General features: G+C 40.9%; 1 protein-coding gene across 1 annotated transcript in view; it reads right to left on the bottom strand.

Moving 5' to 3' along the window:
• The window catches only part of LOC125465091 (forkhead box protein O3-like), a 194016-nt gene that overhangs the window by 8120 nt on the left and 166386 nt on the right, over positions 1-19510 (bottom strand). The window lies entirely within an intron of this gene.

The raw sequence follows: 19510 nt of genomic DNA, 5'->3' as shown, positions 1-19510 counted from the left end.
TTGTACTATTATTTCCCTATGTGTGACAATATATAATATATATGCACACACACGTATGTACAAACACATATGAAATACACTGCGTTGCAGAGTGCTGGGTCCATACTAGGCCTGAAGGTCCAGGTTCAAGACCCCAGACATGTTGATTAAAAAAAATGTAGTACTTGTGGAATTGTTCCTTAGTATGAAAAGAAAGGTTTTCATTTATATCGCTTGTCTAATGACCATGGGATGTTCTGAAGTGGTACACAGCTAATTCTTTGAAGAGCAGTCAGTTTTGCGAGGTGCGAAACCCAGCAGCCTACTTGCGCATGGCAAGATCCCACAAACAGACACCTGTCAGCAATCAGACAATCTATCTCTGTGCTGTTAATGAAGTGATTAAAAATGACCAAGATGCTCCCATACTCTTCCTACACCCCCTACTCCATATAGTACCACAAGAACGTTTCTAAGACCCTGAGAAGGTAATCATAAAATAGAATGTAATACCTCATCTGAAGCCAAACCCTCAGCCTTGTGCTGGTCTGGAGCATCATTCTAGGGTTTTGTGCTTGACTCACTGAAGTGTGTCGGAAACCCATCGCATTCTGCCTTATGGGGGCCCATGCTACCAACAGAGCCACAGACTGATGGGGAGGAGGCATCGCTAAAGAACATTGGAAAGAACTGTTCTACACTTCAAATACTTATTCACAAAACCTTCTGGATTTTCCATCCATTGAATGGAAGGGATCTGACGCAGATTTGGTAAAGACAGTGCAATCCCCATCACAAGGTATCCCTTTCTGTATCCTGGGCAAGGTGACAGGCAATGTTAGAATAGATGTATTTCTAAGACTAGACTGGTATTAATCTAAGATAATAGGCATCGTGAGGTTTAGATGACCTTCAAGGCAAAGTTTTATGATGTTGTCTGAGATCTGTGATTGATTTGCTGTCTAGTTTGTTTAGAGTACTGACTGTTGCCTGGGGTTGATGCTGATAACTTGCTCTCCCTTTCGTTTCATTGACTTGATGTTTTTGTAAAACAAAATCCTTATCCTGCGCCACATTTGAATACCACAGCTTCTCCTTTCTGATGTTGTCAGTAGTCAGTACCTAAGGTAGGATACAGCTACAAAAATTTTTAAAAAGTGCAAAATAGAAGTTCCTCAGAATCATTTTGAATGACCAGATCAGCAAAAGCTCCTTTATCTGTATTCTTTCTCCCACCGATCTCCGGCATTTTCTCTTGAATGTTTTCTGGGTTAAGCAACCTCCATTTTCTAAAGGGGCTTTTAAACAGAAACTTGATTCTTTTAGAAAGAGCATGAAAACTTCCAGGGTCTTCATACAGAGTTTGTTCAGTCAGCGAGGGAGGCAGGCAGAATGACCAGGTACAGACTGCAGTCAGGGGTGAAAATACACTTCAGAGACATAATGTTGTTAATGCAGGTTTATCCACTCAAAAGCAGATTCTGGTCTGGCTTTATCATGATTCCTTGACCTCAGTCCAGCATGTTGTGGAGCTGGACTACATGATCAACATCACCTGCCAAGGCTACCTCTGAAGTTTTCCCACTAGAAATGACACCAGGAACTCCATACCTTTATACAAGTGCTGCCTAGTGCACTGAAATGAGTTTTGAATGGTTTGAACTTGGCCAATCGCAATTTTTGCATGCTGTATGTTCCGCTGCATAGCTCTGCAGGTTTGGAAGGACATTTTGATTGATGACACTACCCTTCACTGGCCTCGTCTGCATCAGTTATTGTGAAATAAATTGGTGGCCAGTGGGGAGCTGACATTGCCACAATGCAGGTCACACCTAAAGTAAATGCTGTTACCACAGAACTGAATATTGTCATTGTGGTGAATGATGACACATCAAGATGATTGCTATTCTTCTGAGCCACTATGTTGCTTGATGGGTCAGAGGAGGTGCATCTGGTATGTGAATACTATCATACGCATGTTGGGCCAAATGGTCAAATTATTTCAGACCAATCTGCCTGTTACAGAATAAATGTCTCCATTCCATGACTAGATTTTAAAATGAACTTTACTTATGGGATTTGAGTGTTGATCTTAATCTACTGTATCCTTCTCAAACTGGATCTCATTTTCTGTAATATTTTTTACAAGCTATGTGAAAGGTAAGTCCTGCTTGTTACTTTCCACTTTGCAGTCTGTGAGATTTCTTCAATGGTTGCCTAACTTGTTTGACGCCATCACAGTTGCAGAGATCTCGAGATCTGGAGTGCCAGATACTATGAAACTAACATGGGAAAAGGTGTAATCCATAACTAAAATTGGGAAAGGTGAAAACCATGCCATGGTGCTTACTAGATCTGAATTGGCAACTTGGTTCACAGACGAAAGGGAACATCATCACGTCATCTCTCACTGCCAAATCAAGCTGATTATATTTCTGACACCAAAGCAAAGTTCTGCAGATGCTGGAGAAACTAAATAAAAACAGAATGTGCTAAAGAAACTCAGCAAGTCTGGCAGCATCTGCAGAAATGGAGTGTTAATTTTTCTTGAGTGTTACCCTCAAGAGACCAATGAATTCATTGTCACTTAGTCAAAGTTGTTGCCTAATAAGATTGTGGAAACTCCTTCACTTAATAGACTTCAGCACTTCATGAAGACAACTTCCAATCTCCTTCTCAAGGGAATCTAAGGATGGGGAATAAATACTGGCCTTGCCAGTGATGCCCACATGGAAGAACTGAACAAAATACATACAGGAAATCACGCCTTGCTTGCCATGGAGTGGTATTATGGCAGCACAGATCACATTTATACAAAGCCACTATCATTATGAGTATTCAAACCAGTGTCAAGAATCATATTGGACTTGCAATGTTGTCATTAGTTTCTCTCTCTATAGATGCTACCAGACTTGGTGTGTGTTACCAGCACTTTCTGATGACAAATCTATACTGTTAAATGGTCACTGCTAGAAAAACTGTAAGATAATTATTAATTTGAATTTCTGGCTCACACTGTTAAAATTCAGGCTACCTTAAGCTTGAAGCGTGTTAACGAAATCCATTCAAAACTCAGGAAAGTACTGAAGCCCAGGCGTGGACTGTTAGCAGCAAAACGATTTTACAGGAAAGTGTTGTTAGAATGGTTTCCTTATTTACAGTTTATTATTTTTGTTTGCATTTGTTTCTGCTATGGTAGACTTATTTCAAGAATTGGAACTTTGTTTGAATTCTCATCCAAAAGATAGAAGTTACGATTATACACTTAAAAACAAAGAGAGATCTTGGTATCTGATGATACAGTGGAAGGGTGTGAGCTTGGTTCTTTTTTTTGTCTAAAGATGTGGTCAGATGCCCCAAAGGTGAATTCTTCTTTTATGTCTTTGCCAGACTTCCAGATGAAGACATTTGTAGGGCAATTTGCATGACTGAAGCTTGTTATGTTGAAAATCTTCTTCTATTGGTCAATCATTAAATACGTTTCTGTATTCAAAATGTTACTACTCTTGTATCTTTGTCAGAAACTTTAAATCCAAAACTTTGAGTCCTAAATCATCACCATTCAGAGTGAAAATTGTTTTCTGAAAATTGTACCTCGAAGTACATTGTATCTTCGGCTTCTCTGCTACCACATATAGAAATGAGGCCAATAAAAAACATTGTCACTTAGACAAAGTTGTTGCCGAATAAGATTATGGAAACACCTTCAATTAATAGACTTCAGCACTTCATGAAGACAACTTCCAAACTCCTTCTCAAGGGGATCTAAGGATGGGCAATAAATACTAGCCTTGCCAGTGATGCCCACAGTGAAGAATAGAAAAGAATACATACAGGAAATCATGCCTTGCTTGCCGTAGAGTGGTATTATGGCAGCACAGATCACATTTATACAAAGCCACTATCATTATGAGTATTCAAACCAGTGTTTAATGCACACATTGGAAACTATTATCTATCACTGATATTTCTCCCATTAATAAGCAAATTGCTGTGTATACTACACATCAGATACCATCCATGCTTGCTGTGTTATTACAAAAACATACTGCAACTGGCAAACCTTCACCAGATGGTTTTGCTTTAGGGTTCCAACTGTGTAAATTTTCCCTTTGGAGTTCATATGCCTCTTATTGTAGGCACTAGTGGGGTACCCTAAAGACAGGATTAATAAATATATTTAAGTGGCCTCAAATTGGATCTGTGTAGCAACTGTTAGTGCCAGGCTGTCTCACAAACACACTCCTGGTGCTTTGGAAATTGTGTGCTTTTAATGCTGATAATTGTCACGACGATCTAAAAAATAGTGCACCACTTTGTTTCATGCAACCACATCTTTATAACACAGTTCACTTGGTTTCATCTTATTTATAATCTGGCACTTTACCAAATGAACTGTTGCGTACATCAAAATTAATCTACAGCCCTGAGTAAACTTGGCTCGTAAATAATAATCCCTTCACACATAGGGATAGGCGAGCAGCTTGCTCATTGAAATTTCATATCCATACTCCACATCCATACAGTTTTTCAGAATGAACAATAACAGCTGACAAAAGATATTGTCTTGGCATAGTCTCCACACTACACTTCATTTCAGGATATAATGTGTGTGTGCAATCACACTGGCAACGTTTCAATTGTTTCCTGCACACCATTAAACTACACCCTGACACTGTTAAGCCAGCAGCACAGAAAAAAAATTGAACTTGACCAATGTCTGCATGTATAGTTCAAACAGTAGAAGATACTGTGATCCCCCGAACCAAATGTCTTGGAATTCTGGCAACACTGTGGACTCAAGTTTTCACTTTTGTATGTTTATTCCAATCCAGGAAGAATAAAGGAACTTGATTCCAAAACCCATGCAGAACAGGGCCTGTTTTTGATACTCCTCGCTAATTCTGCACTAGCCTAAATGAAATAAATTGACGCATAGCACATAAAAACTCAATGCGCTTTCATAGGAACATAGAACGTGTGAGCAGGAGTAGGCCATTTGGCCCTTTGAGCCTGTTCTGCCATTCAATAAGATCGAGTTGTGGTCTCTACTCCACTTTCAAGTCTGTTTCCTGTGATCCTCAACTCCCTTGTCTATGAAAAATATGATCGAACTCAGCCTTGAATAAATTAAATGAGGCTTTCTGGGGAAATGAGTTCAACAGGATAACAACTCTCAGAGAAAAAAAAATCCTTAACTCCATCAGGACCTTTTCCTCTTAAACTACCTCCTTCTCTAATCTTCTCCACAAGGGAAAACATCCCCTCAGTATCCACCCTTTCCAATCCTTTCAACATCTTATAGAACATAGAATAGTATAGCATAGCAACAGGCCCTTCTAGAGATAACAAAGTGTGGAGCTGGATGAACACAGCAGGCCAAGCAGCATCTTAGGAGCACAAAAGCTGACGTTTCAGGCCTAGACCCTTCATCAGAAAAGTCCCTTCTGCCTGCCATGACTGTACCAACCATTATGCCATTTTAAACCATTTCCATCCATCTGGCCATGGTCCATGCCCCTCTATTCTTTGCATGTTCATGTGTCTGTCTAAGTGCCTCTTAAACATTACTACTGTATCTGCTTCCACCACCTCCCTTGTTGTGTGTTCGAGAACCTACCACCCTCTGAGTAAAAAACGTGCATCTTGCATCTCCTTTAAACTTACCCCCTCTCATCTCAAACCAATGGCCCTCAGTATTCAACATTTCCACCCTGAGAAAAAGATTCCAACTGTCCACCCCATCCATGTATCTCATAATTTTATACATTTCTATCAGGTCAACCCTCAGCCTCTGTCACTCTAGCAAAGAAAATCCAAATTTGTCCAACCGCTCCTTATAGCCAGCACACTCCAATCCAGGCAGCGTCCTGGTAACTTCGTAGCCGTCCAAAACCTCCTTGTACTTCCGATAAAGTGGTGACCAGAATGACACACAACAGTCCAAATGTGGCCTAACTGAAGTTTCATACAGCTGCGATATGACTTGCCAACTTTCATACTCAATGCCCTGACCAATGAAGGCAAGCATGCTGTACACCTTTTCTTTTACCATTTTATCCACCTGTTTTGTCACTTTCAGGGAGCAAACGACTTGCACCATCACAAGATCCCTTTTTATGTCAATAAGAGTCCCTACATGTTTCAGTAAGATATCCTCTCATTCTCCAAAACTTTAATGGGTAAAGGCCCAACCTGTTCAACTTGTCTTCACAAGATAAGCACTTCATCCAAGGAAGGACTTTAGTAAACATTCTCTAAATTGTTTCCCATATAATTGTATCATTTTTTAATAAGGAGAACAAAACTGTTCCGAAACTGTGCACTTTACTTCATATCAACATGACACTTTCTCGTCCAGAACCTCTGTAGTTCCCCTTAAACACAGTAATTCTATTCACCACATTACATGTGGTTAGTGAGTTCCACCTTCACACCTCTCACATTCGCTGGTAAGTAAGGTAATCCCGAGTTCTTTCTTGGATTAATTAATTATTATCTTGTATTTATTGCTTGTAAATTAATAATATTTCATTTCAATGTTATTTCAGGAAGTTTTCATGCCTTTACATTTAGGGATTTTAGCTATTAGATAATTTTACTAGCTTAGAAATGTTTCAGTTCCTGTTTTCAACTTTTATTTTCTTTCAAGAAAACCCCTAGCTTATAGTTAAGGGATTTCATGTGACTGTGGACTGAAGGTGGTTTCTGGTCCTGTTTTGTCGGAACTTGGCTACAGTTCATTTTGGTGGAAAAATACACTCAATGAATCTAGTGTTTATTTCCATCAGTCCCATTTTGTTTGAGTTTGGCTGCATGAAAGAATCTCTTTGGTGGAGATCCAACTCAGTCTGGGGTTGGGGGTTTGGGGTGGGGTGCTGCTTAACTACTGCTGTACTGTCTTGGTTGCTGTGTTAAAGTGCTGTGCTGTATTCCCCTTGTAAATTGACATCTTCTTCCAAATTCAATATCAAATCTCCATAAGTCATTCAAACGACGACTTGATGCTCATTTCTCAGCTCATTGGCATTAGTGTGTGAGGCTAACATAAAAGATGTGGGCTTTGATTTACTTTTAAGGCAGGGATGTGTGGGTTACACAGACTGGGCACAGAGAAATGGGGTGGTCACTCGGCAGCTCTGACGCGCTTCGCAACAGGCTCTCATTAATGTACAGGTTTTTGGAGGCCTGCCCAATACATGAGCAGGTTAGCAAGCTCTCAGTGGAACAACAGCTATAGGCCTCTCTGAAATTGTATGTGGCAGTCAGTGGCAGGAGAGGACCAGGTCACAACTAGAAGAAGTGGGCAGACGCAAAGGGGCAGCAAGTTCTGAGTCAACTGGAGATTCAGGAAGAAGTGAGGGCATTGGGAAGGGAGGCCCAGGTTTTCCAGGTGGGTCCTGGGGCAATCACTCTAGTTCTTTCTGGAAACATAGAAAATAGGTGCAGAAGTAGGCCATTCAGCCCTTCAAGCCTGCTCCACCATTCAATATGATCATGGCTGGTTATCCAACTCAGAAACTTGTTCTCACTTTCTTCCCAAACACTTTGATACCTTTAGTCCTAACACCACAGGATATCGTAAAAGAAGTCATTGTTTAAGAACTGGCTTGGCATTGATTAGCTAATTGTTTCTTCATGCCTTTCGGGCTGCAGACAGTGTAGCATTTCTCAAACTCGATACTAGGTTGTGAAAATTTTGAATATTAAGTTGACCCCATTGACCTCCTGCACAAGCCTCCTTTCAGGTAGGGTGGAGGTGGGAAATTGAATTGTCACATGTAGTTGGCCAAACTGGTTACAATTGCAACTGTGGAATCAACCAAAAGTGGTTTTTCACAACTCAGGAAGTCAGCTGGGGTCAAACCAAATTGCCTGAAATAGCAAGGACAAAGCGGTCCGCTTGATTGGCACTACATCCACAAATACCCACTCCCTCCACACCGACACTTAGTAACAGCAATGTGTACTATCTACAAGATGACGTGCAGAAATTCACCAAAGATCCTCAGATAGCACCTTCCAAGCCTGTAACTATTTCAGTCTAGCAGGACAAGAGGGGCAGGTCAATGGGAACACCACCTTCAAGAATCCCTCTGAGATCCGCACCATCCTGGCTTGGAAAAAGCTCACTGTTCCTTCATGTTGCTGGGTCAAAATCCTGGAATTGTTTCCCCTTATGGGATTTTGGGTCTACCAACACAAAATGGACTGCACTAGTCTAAAAAGGCAGCTCACCACTACCTTCCTAAGGGTAACTAGGGGTGGACAATAAATGCTGCCCCATCCGGTGACACCCATGGCTCAAGTGCGACCAATAAAAATGCACTAGAACGCAGGGGAGTTACAGTTCTGTCCCTCTTCTGTGAGCCTGGAGAATGCCTTTGGTGTGTCACTTGGACCCTCAATGATTTTTATGTGTATTAAAGCTTTGCTAACATGTTGGAGGCTTGTGTATCAGCAGGTATTCTGTGCAGGATTTTTTATGCTGTGAGAGGGAGAGGGTGGGTGGTTATTGACAGTTTGTACTTGACTCTTTCTAGGGGGTAGGTCTAGCCTGAATTATAAATACAGCTTTGATTGCATATCCTGTTACACATCCACACTGAGGGCTATACATATCAAACATTGACACAACATCAACACTGGCAGGTCACTTTCTGTTGAATTCAATCAAACCTCTGAGAATGACAAAACTCAAGTCTGGGCACTCTGTTACTGCGGGGCAGTTGCTAGTTTTCCATTCCTCTGCACCATCATCCTGCAGCGTATATTTTGTATGAGATCTTTCAGTTATGATTCAACAACAACAGCTTTCATTTATATAGTAACCTTCCTGTGAAAAGAATGCCTCAGAACTGTTTACAAGTGGGAGGATGGTGATCCTGGGTTTTAGACAAAGCAAGTTAAAAAGCACCAATAAAGAAATAAGTTTTTTGGAGGCTTTTAAAGGGAGAGAAGTGGGCCATAATTTTAAGTGAAAACTTTTTTTGAAAACTTATTTTTATTCAGCCGTGGGATATGGATGTTGTTGGATTGGCCAGCATTTCATGCTTGTTCTTAGTTTCTCTTGAGAAAGTGGTACTGAGCTTCCTTCTTAAACTTATGAACTGTGTGTGGGAAATGGAGAAATGGCTGAATGCAGGGGGTTGTGTTCAGAGAGTTTTTGAGAAGCGGTGGTAGATGATTGTGAGCCAACATTAATTACAGAAGAGGCAAGGATCTGACAGGGAGGTCATTTGAAGTGAAAAGGAGGTTGAGGAGTCTTTTCTCTCCGAGGTGATTTCAGGAAGAGAAGGAGAATGTGGCAATAGGGAGAAACAGGCAATGTGGTTTATGGTTTTAAATATTGATTAAAGGATTAGAATGCATTGGACTCTCCAGCACTGGTGAAGCTAAATGAAAACCAATACAAGGCGATTACAGAATGAGGTGATATTTTCTATTCCTCATACACAATGTGAACAGATTTCCATAGTTTGTGTTTGTATTGAATTGATGAATGATGTGGGCCAAGCCTGGGCTGAAACACAAGCTGATTTAAACTGACAGGCAACTGCAAAGACAACATTAATTTCAACCAAAGAATGCACCACAAGTTCAATTTTCCTTTCAGTATCCAACCAGCTGTACTTAGTGCTGTCATTACAGAAACGTATGAGATTTATTTTCCCACTCCTTTACACGGCCATAATGAGATCAAAAGCACTGCTCTCGTCAGTGTCTCAACTGAAATAGTCATCTGTTTAACTAGGAATCAAATCCAAGACATTCTTGGCCTTTTACACTGGTGTGGATAATACTGTTTGGGTTTGAAAGGGTTGAAACTGAGGAGCACCTCGGGAGCAGAACTGGTCAGGACCTTGAACAGTCAACATCTAAATTCACCTTGTAGTCTTTTTAACAATGTCTGTCATCTCAGTGTAACCTGTAACTCATTGTTAATAGCACTTAACTAGTCCTTGTTGATTATAGCGGCCCCTTTAGGTAGACCAGGAAGTGGTTTTCCTTTACCACCCCAGACCAAGTAGATCCTATAGATCCCTTCACCTAAAGAGGATGCAAACATATTATGTGGTGAGGTATAGACCTGGTTCAGCTGCACATATAACACGGTGAGCAGCGATGAAGACTTGATTTGACCATATACACTGCAGGTAGCATGGTTAAGAATTCTCTTTTCTATTATTTCCATCTTTTATTACAATGAAAGGAAGAAAATGGCAGCTATCAACAGTTTGCAGCTATCAACAGTTTGACTTTTTCAGGGATTTGGAATGATGACTGCTGAGTCTCTCATCGCAACACATTCAACAGAATTGTTCCTTATGCCTAAATCTGCCATAATTGATTATAAAGTTCCTTAACGTTATGCAAGGCTCTTCAACATCACTGCAATGCAATCTTAACTTAGTTCAGCATTTTAGTGTACTTCTTTCTGAAGTTGCTCTTTAATTCTTGCAGATAGTTTCCCAAGACATAAAACGTATTTTTTTAAAAATAATTCCAAATGGAAGCAGTTTGGGTTTAAAGTTCTCAAAACGAATTATTATCAAAGACCGTCAATGCTGCTTTACTGTTGCCAACTGAACAGTTCAGGACTGGGAGGTGAAGAGTTCAATGTGAACAGTACGAAGTGGAAACACTGCTGACTCACATGTGTTATTAGCATCACAATGCCAAACTTTGCCAAAAAGTCGCTATTTTAAACTTCATCATAAAGGCTACAGCTGAAATATTGGTGGCAATTTTCCATGTAATTATGTGTTATGGTTTCTGCTGATCTTCCAGCATCAGCACCACCATCAATCTTCGCCATTCTCCTCACATTATCTCTTCACCTGATGACATCAGTTAGCAGAGCAGCTCAATTATTGCAGCAGGGAAGCTGACACTAAAATTGAAGGTATGGCAATTCAGGAATCTGAACTTTTGAACGCTACATTTTAATTAAGAGTTGTTGTCAGAATGCAAGAAAACATGTCATTAGCTCGGGAATCCGATTCAACGCGCGGGCACCTTTGGGATTGCGAGGGGAAATCTGAAAAGAATGGACCTACAGGCTTCCTACCGCTCCTACTTTGTCATTGATTCCCCACTGGGCCACTTTAAAAAGACGCGCCTGATCAAACAGTCGTCCACGGCTGTTAGCCTCTGACCTGCCACGAAGGGAAAACCTGGCCTAGTTAATGCGCTGTCAGCAAGAATATGGATGTGAATGAGTGGCCGATGGCACTGTCATGTCACGTGTCACGAGCCTGGTAATTTGCTTTGGCAATCTTTGCCCCTGATTCTTAACACTTCCCTCTACCACACACCCCCTCCCCATCACAAAATGCCAACGATACTCAGGAAGACAGTCGGAGATTAATCAGAATCGCCACAAATTTGCCTGAGACACGTCCGTGAACTGTAATACAAAGTACAGGAATACAAGACAATATGTTTCACTTACATTTTTGAGAGGGTGAAATGTTAAAGTTGTAACTTTATTTCCTATTTGAACACGGACTAGTTATTCCCCCCCCCACCCCCGTTTTGATAACTTTCAGAAATACTAAATGGTGGATTAAGAAAAATTCTAAAATAGAAATGACAACGTCAAAATGGAACACAGGCTTTGGGTTTGGAATAGAGGAGAATGGAGACATGTGGGGGGAATTCTGCATCCCTTGCAGATAGTGTCTCTACCTCTGTTAATAAGTGTTGAACCCTGGCCAGTTAAATATTTACCAGATACTGTAATTGAGAGACCAGTCATAAACATTTCAGGGAAAACCCACTGCAAATAGGCTCCTTTGCTTTGCATGTTGGAAGCTGGAATGTATTCAGAATACGTACAATACAGTAATTTGATTTTACATCATTTAAAGTGCAATCTTAAGATCTCCCAAGGGATGATGTTGACTGATTCAGTCAAACATCAGGAGCTTATTCAACAACGTCTATCCTGTTGACTTCTGGCCCGTATGCTGCAATGAGTATCTTTTTTTTAAAAAAATCATAAAATCATAGGACTATTACAGCACAGAAAGAGATCATTCAGCACATTACGTCTACAATGGCTCTCTGAATGAGCATTTCACTGAATGTATATGGAATGTGAGAGTGAGTGGTATTTATTGATGGTCCCAAATTGCCCTGGAAATGGTGATCTGCCTTCTGGAACCACAGCAGCCCTGGAGCTGCACAAACACTGACAGAATTTTACCCAGTGACAGTGAAAGAATGCTGGTATGATTCCAAGTCAGAATGGTTTATGGCTTGGAAGTGGTGCGCATCTGCCTCATCTGTCTGGGTGGGGGAGCTCACAGATTCTGTTTTTCATCAGCCCATTAGCAATTTGAATGCTTCTATTGTTGAACAGTAAACACAAAAAGGAAGGACATTCAGCCCATCATGTCTGTGCCAGGTCTTCCAAATGGCAATTCAGTTAGTCACACCCCTCTCTCTTCCCTCAAATTCCTGCATGTATTTCTCCTTCAACTACCAACATATTGACCTCATCCAAGTTGAATATGCTTGACTTGTGACTATATTTCTACTCATTGCTAAGACTCTTCCCTCTGTCCCAGAGTTCTCTTGGGCTGTCTCAGTGTCAGCCATGTCATTCAGTTCACATAAACACAACCAATATCCTTGTAGAAATGGTGTCAGTCACATCTACAAGTTACATAACCTCTCATATGACACTGATGTAGCTGTATTAAATTACCAGGTCAGTCGAACTTGCTCTGTGCACAGACAGGCAAGTAGCTAATATTAACTTGGAAGCAAATTTGAAATGTAACATGTATTTCTTTGCAAATGACTAGAACTTAATACCTTTGTTTGTTGTTTATGTGAATATTTTACTTTCGGAAATCCTGCCACAAATCTAGCCAGAGGTTGCTTGCGTTTGCTTGCTCTCTTGCCCTTTGTCACATGCACCGTGTCCTATCCCTCAGTTGAACTGCAGGTGGCAGGTTTCCAACCAGGCCAGAGCTCAGTGTGACTGCCTCTTAAAACGTCTACCCCTATTTTGTGTGGGAAAGAATTTGGCTTCCAATAATATTTCCCCAACATAAAAGAAAGTTTAAGAATTTATTTTTTGGAACCTTGTTAGCGTGTTGGGTAGCTATACATCTGCCTCTGATAACAAATAGCAACATAGGAGCAGAAACAGGCCATTCATTCTCTCAAGTCTGGTCCATCATTCTATGAGATTATCTATCTCATCTATGGCTTAACTCCATATTCTTAATACCTTTGCTGAACAAAAAAAAATCTCAAATTTAAACTTAACAACTGATTCAGCATCAGTGCTATTTGTGGAAGAGAGTTCCAAACCTCTACCATCCTTTCTGTGTAGAAATGCTTCTTAATGTCTCTCCCGAGTGGTCTGGCCCAAATTGTCAGACAATGCCCCCTATTTCTAGAATCCCCAACAATGGGAATAATTTATCTTTACCTACCCTGTGTTTTCCTGTAAATACAGAGTCATAGAGCTGCACAGCACAGAAACAGGCTCTCTAGTCCAATTTGTCCATGCCGACCAGATATCCCAAATTAGTCTAGTCCCTTTGCCAGCATTTTGCCCTTATCCCTCTAAACCCTTCCTATTCATACATCCATCCAGAGGCCTTTTGAATGCTGTAATTATACCAAATCTCCACCACTTCCTCCAGCAGCTCATTCCATATATGCATCATCTTCTGTGTGAAACAGTTGCCCCTCAGGTCCTTTTTAAATATTTCCCCTCTCATCTTAAACCTATGCCCTCTAGTTTTGGACTTCTCTACCCTGGGGAAAAGACTTTGGCTGTTCACCCTGTAGCCCTCATGATTTTATACACCTCCATAAGGTCACATCTCAGCCTCTGATGCTTTAGGGAAAATAGCCCCAGCCTGCAGAACCTCACTCTATATCTCAAATCCTCCAATCTCAGCAACACCATTGTAAATCTTTTCTGAATCCTTTCAAGTTTAACAGCATTTTTCCTATAGCAGGGAGACGAGAATTAATCACAGTATTCCAAAAGTGTCCAAACCAATGTCCTGTACAGCCACGTCATGACATCTCAACACCAACCAATAAAGGTAAGCATATCAAATGCCTTTTTCACTAACATGTCTCCCTGTGACTCTACCTTCAAGAAGAAAATGTACCTACACCCCAAGCTTTCTTTCCTCAGCAATACTCCCCAAGACCTTACCATTAAGTGTATAAGTCCTGCCCTGATTTGCCTTTCCAAAATGCAGCACCTCACATTTATCTAAATTAAACTCCATCTGCCACTCCTAGGCTCACTGGCCCATCAGATCAACGTCCCATTGTATTGTGAGGTAACATTCTTCACTGTCCACTACACCGCCAATTTTAGTGACATCTGCGAACTTACAAACCATTCCTCCTATATTCATATCCAAATCGTTACTATAAATGACATAAAGCAGTGGACCCAGCACTCACACTTGGGACACACCATTGGTCACAGGCCTCCAGTCCGAAAAATAACCCTTCACCACCACCCTCTGCCTCCTACCTTCTAGGCAATTTTGTATCTGTTGGCTTGGTCTCCCTGTATTCTATGTGATCTAACCCTGCTAACCTGCCTACCATGCAGAACGCTGTTGAACGCCTTGCTGAAGTCCACATGGACAACATCCACTGCTCTGTCTTTATCAATCTTCTTTGTTACTCCTTCAAAAAACTCATTCAAGTTAATGAGACATGACTTCCCGTGCACAAAGCCATGTTGATTATCCCTAATCAGTATTTTCCTCTCTGAACACATGTAAATCCTATCCCTCAGAAGCCCCTCCAACAACACAGCCACCACTGGCCGGTTTACAGAAATGACTCTGTAAACTTGCCAAATTCTAAAGAAAATAGGGCAAATTTGGTAACCCCTGAAGTGCAGGTATCAATCTTGGAGTAAACCTACATTATGTCTTCTCTAAGGCTAATATATCCTTTCTAAGGTATAGTGCCTAGATTCTGCCCTCAGTACTCAAGTGGGATATAACCAGGGTTTTGTGTAACTGCAGCACAATGTCTCTATCCTTGGACTGAAGTCCTCGAGGTACAGAGGCCAACATTCTGTTAACTTTCTTTTTCTGCACCTGTTTGTGACATTTTAAAGATCTATGCATCTGAACCTCCAAGTCTCTTTGGACATCCACTGTATTTAACTTCATGCCATCCAGAAAGTACCCTGATCTATTCTTTCTCAGTCCAAAATAGATAACTGAGGCAGGCCGAGGTTAAAATAGAATTGGGGTCCCTTCTGTGCCCTAACACGAGATGCATGAACGCGCCTCCGAAGGGGGCATTTGCAGCCTCAGAAAGCCTGGGTATGCTCCCCAGAGTTCCCTTCAGAAAGGCCCAAATGAAACTCTTTCTCTCGCTCTCTCTCTCTCTCTCTCTCTCTCTGCAGCCTATGTGCTCCAGCTATTTTGGGTGAACAACTAAAGCTGGGGGTTAAAATGCCTCAAACACAAATCCCATGAGTGACATTTGCATTGTCCCATTAAGGCACCCTGAGTAGTGAGCTCATTCTGTGGTTTTCTCTCCTTGGATCCACAGCACTGCCCAGTTGGGGAGCAGCAGTAAGCTCTTACCGATAGCCTGGGCCAGGTTTAGAGGAAATCTGAGGTCTGAGTCATGCCGACACATGTTACTGAACAACATGTGGTTTTGAAAATCCCAGTGTCTTCCCCCACACTACTCTATGCCTATAAATTAATTCAGATGGGATAATCGAATCCTGGAACTTCAGTTCTGAAAACCTTTACCTCTGCATAGAATGATAGTAAAGTTCACCAAAATGAGACATTTATCTTGAGGTTAGGCTTAGAATATGAATTATTAGCCTAATTGTTCAGTGATTTCATTGGGAAAGAACACATTCCAGAAAGATCTAGGGTTATGCTGATCTTAATGGAAATGTCCAAAAAACAAAAATTTTCAAAACTAATTTTATTAATTGGTGAACATTTATAATGAGCTGTGATGATTTATTTTTCTTTATTCGTTCACGGGATAGGGCATTACTAGTTATATCAGCATTTATTGCCCATCCCTAATTGCCCAGAAGTCAGTTAAGAGTCGACCACGTGGCTGTCATTATGGAATCACATATAGGCCAGAGGCTTCCTTTCCTAAAAGACATGTGAGAACCATATGAGTTTTTTCAGCAATTGACAATAGATGCATGCTCATCATGAGACTCTTAATTCCAGATTTTTGTTTTAATTGAATTCAAATTCCACCATATGCTGTGGTATGATACAAACTCAGGTCCCTAGAACATTATCTGCGTCTCTGGATTAACAGTCCAGCGATAATACCACTAGGCCATCACTACTCTATCACCCACAGTTTGACACTAAAAATTATATAAATGGGGGGGTACCCATATACTATCCTGATGAAAATGGCAATAGATCATTGAGAAATGGGCAAGCTGTATTCATTTCCAAGTATGGAAGGAAAAATGTATAACTTGAAGTAAATAGGAAAAAATGAAATAAATACTCTTTCATTGTATGTTTCTTTTGCACTGGGTAACAACTTACCAAAGGAGATTTGTTTATCTTCCAAAATAATGCCTGCAAGAATAACGAAATGTCAAGTTTTATGTTTTCAATTTTAATTTTGTTTTTGTTTCTTTTCTCAAATAATTCTTTAATTGGTGGTGCATAACTGTTTTCCAAATCCTTTCTCACATTTACACAAGGGAAGCATGAAGCAAGTAGAGTTCGTACCTCTCGACTTAGTTGGGTATCATTTCCCAAGCAGTTTCTGCCAGTAAGTGGCCATGTACAGAATCGACTGAAGGAGGGGCACCTACAGATATCTCACAGAGCAACAGTAAACAGCTATTGGTATCAGGAGCATCATTAATGCTTTATTAGAGGCATTTTACAGCTGTTGTCTTTTTTCAATATCTTTTACATTTTAAAATTGAGTGATCCTAGTAAGCAACAAATCCCTACAGTCCCAGATACTGCAAAGAAAGACTAAGTAGAAAGGATGGCACTAAGCTGCGAATTTAAAGCTTTATTGAACAGAATGTCACCAGCACATATGAGGCTCTCTCTCTCTCTCTCTCTCTCTCTCTCTCACACACACACACTCTCTCTCTCTTCTCTCTCACACACACGCACATGTGCGCGTGCGCACACACACACACACATACACACACACACAGTCTCTCTTCTCACTCACACAGACACACACACACAGTCTCTATCTCTCTCTCTAATGCACACAGACACACTCACACATGCACAAACACACACGCATACACACACACACACACACACACACACACACATACAATCGCTCTCACACTGTCTCTCTTTCTCTAATGCACACACACAGTCTATCTCTCTCTCTCACACACACACACACACACACACACACACACACACACACACACACACACAGTGTTTGACTCTTTTGCCTCCTTCCCTAGATTGCCATCAATTCAGTGGGCGGTATTGAGTCTGTGGTGGGTGCTCTTGACAGTAGAAGTGGAAGTGGTCGGCACTTCCGCTCAGGTTGGGAGCCACTTGCCAAATGGCTCGAGTTAAAAATTTTAGGGGTTGATAGCGAGCATGAGAGTCTCATGTGACCAGCAGCAAGTGGGTGATATTATTAACTGATGGATCCGATTGTCAACCTGGACTGGGACCTACAAAACTCTGGGAGCTTTGACTTATACACAATGTATGAGTCATGAGCAGTCCCTTGGAAACAAGCTCAGAAATGTGTGACTTTTTGCGTGTGGTGACAGCTGCTTCCTTGAAAGCCCTTTCAAGTCGTTAATGCTGTCGGCTGGTCTCAGCTCAGGATGATCCCTGTTATGGAGGGACTGTCTTATCAGCAAAGGTGAAACAGGATGGTATTCTACTCTGTTCTGAAGAATGTAAGGTGATCTTATAGAAATATTTAGGATTCCTAAGCAAAGCTTGACAGGTTAAAAACTGAGAGAATTTTTCCCCACATGGGAGAGTCCAACACAAGAGGACATAATTTCAGAATAAAGAAGTGCCGATTTAAGACAGGGATGAGAAGAAATTTCTTTTCTCAGAGGGTTCTGAGTCTGTGGAACTCCTTGCCACACGGAGCTGCAGGGTGGTGGTGAGGCAGAGTCCTCATGTCTATTTAAGACTGAGATAGTTAGATTCTTGATAAGTTGGGGAATCACAAGCCACGAGGATAAGGCAGGAAAATGGAAATGGGGAATGTTGGATCAGCCATAAGCCTACTGAATGGTGGAGCAGGCTCAAGGGGCTGAATTGTCTACTCCTGTTCCTTATGGCCTTATATCTGTCAACTCTTCCAACTGGTACAGTCACAGTGGGCCAAGTGGCCTACTTCTGTGCCCTAACAATTCTGTGAACTCACCCTTAACTCAAGAGCCTCCATATCGTCTACAAAATGATCTCTGCTCCCCTTTCCCTGCTTTTCTCCTAAATAGAAACATCAAAATATTATGTATATGTGCCAGTCAGTTGGAGCTGTCAAATTTATTCCCACTTTACAGCTCTTGGTCCATGAAGATCATCTATAGTTTTAAAACAACTCCCCCTTTCGATTGCTACCGCTAACAGAATCATTCTCTCCCTGTTTTCCAAGTTGCTACCCTTTTGTTAGATAGACCCCTGTGTTAGGTAAGAAGCACATTCGTTTGAACATATGTTGAAGTTATGATATCTCTTTGGAAATTGTAGATTTTTTTTAAACCTTGTTTACTCCTGAGCAATCATTGTCAGCTCGTTAGATAATCAATATTAATAAGTCTTCCTTATGCAAGAACTCGCCTCAGAATCACAACAAACATCATTTCTGTTGAGTCCTGGACTCCAAAGGTCAGAGGATTGGGATTGTGAGCCACAGCCAAAAAAAATCTGAAAGAGTCACATGCTAATTTTATGGTTTTAAGTGATTTACCAAGATGCAATGTTTAATATGAACTTGTCTTTTCTCTCTCAGAATTAAATTGACCTTCTGTTTCAGTCAGGATTTTCTTTTGAGTTTATCACTGGTCTATATTACTATATGTCATTGGAAGGTCAAGGGATTCAATTCAGCAACTGCAAACACATTGAGGAAATAATAAAATGGACAGAATTCTTTGCCTGACAGTGATAATGAATGTAAAGTTTGGCCTTTCTTGAAGTCACTACACACACCAGGGACCAAGCTGACATGTCGATTTGTGTCAGGTTTCCTGTTGTGCCCTAGTCTCCAGTAAACATACTCGACCCAGCTCATTATGAATTGATTAAAGCAACAGAACAAGATTTAAACCCGTTATAATCAGTAAAGATTAAAACAACTGATTCTGTGTTTTACAGCTTAATAGTAACATTCAGCAAGGAATTCACTTCAAGAAGCATCTAAATGAATCGACTTAGGTAAAGTACTTGCATTTATATAGCACATTCACGATTTCAAGACATTCCACTGTGTTTTATATCCAATGAATTTGGATAGATGTAATCTGAGATTAAAAACGGAAACATCCTACTAAATTTGA

Source organism: Stegostoma tigrinum, chromosome 24, assembly GCF_030684315.1.
Source record: "Stegostoma tigrinum isolate sSteTig4 chromosome 24, sSteTig4.hap1, whole genome shotgun sequence".
NCBI classification, from domain to species: domain Eukaryota; kingdom Metazoa; phylum Chordata; class Chondrichthyes; order Orectolobiformes; family Stegostomatidae; genus Stegostoma; species Stegostoma tigrinum.
The sequence above is the reverse complement of the archived record's forward strand: the minus strand, read 5'-3'. Positions and strand labels throughout refer to the sequence as shown.